The sequence below is a fragment of the Penaeus monodon genome, chromosome 28 (assembly GCF_015228065.2).
Source record: "Penaeus monodon isolate SGIC_2016 chromosome 28, NSTDA_Pmon_1, whole genome shotgun sequence".
NCBI classification, from domain to species: domain Eukaryota; kingdom Metazoa; phylum Arthropoda; class Malacostraca; order Decapoda; family Penaeidae; genus Penaeus; species Penaeus monodon.
Genome location: NC_051413.1, coordinates 39,279,268 through 39,279,613, shown reverse-complemented (window position 1 = coordinate 39,279,613; position 346 = coordinate 39,279,268). Strand labels below are relative to the sequence as shown.

The following is a 346-nucleotide window of genomic DNA, read 5'->3' as shown; positions in this document are numbered from 1 at the left end:
GTAAAAATTATAGAAATAATAAAAAATTATATATATAATATAAAAAATAAAATAATATAGTTTATAAATCTAAAAGAAATTAATAATATTTTAAATATCTATAATAAAAATTAAACAAAAAAAAAAAATTTTAAAATAATAATTTAAGAGATAATAGAGAAATAAAAATTTCAATAATTTTAATATAGATATATGATATAAATAGACAAAATTATATATATTATTATAATAAAGAATAATTATATAAGAATATAGGGATAAAATTATAAAAATAAGGATAAATATATATAAAAATATTATAAAAATTAAATATATTATAAGATAAGAAAATTAGATATAAAAATTA

At 7.5% G+C, this 346-nt stretch overlaps 1 protein-coding gene across 1 annotated transcript in view; it reads right to left on the bottom strand.

Moving 5' to 3' along the window:
- LOC119591210 (striatin-3-like) overlaps nt 1-346 on the bottom strand; it is a gene marked incomplete in the record, with an annotated part of 30,983 nt that overhangs the window by 5,802 nt on the left and 24,835 nt on the right.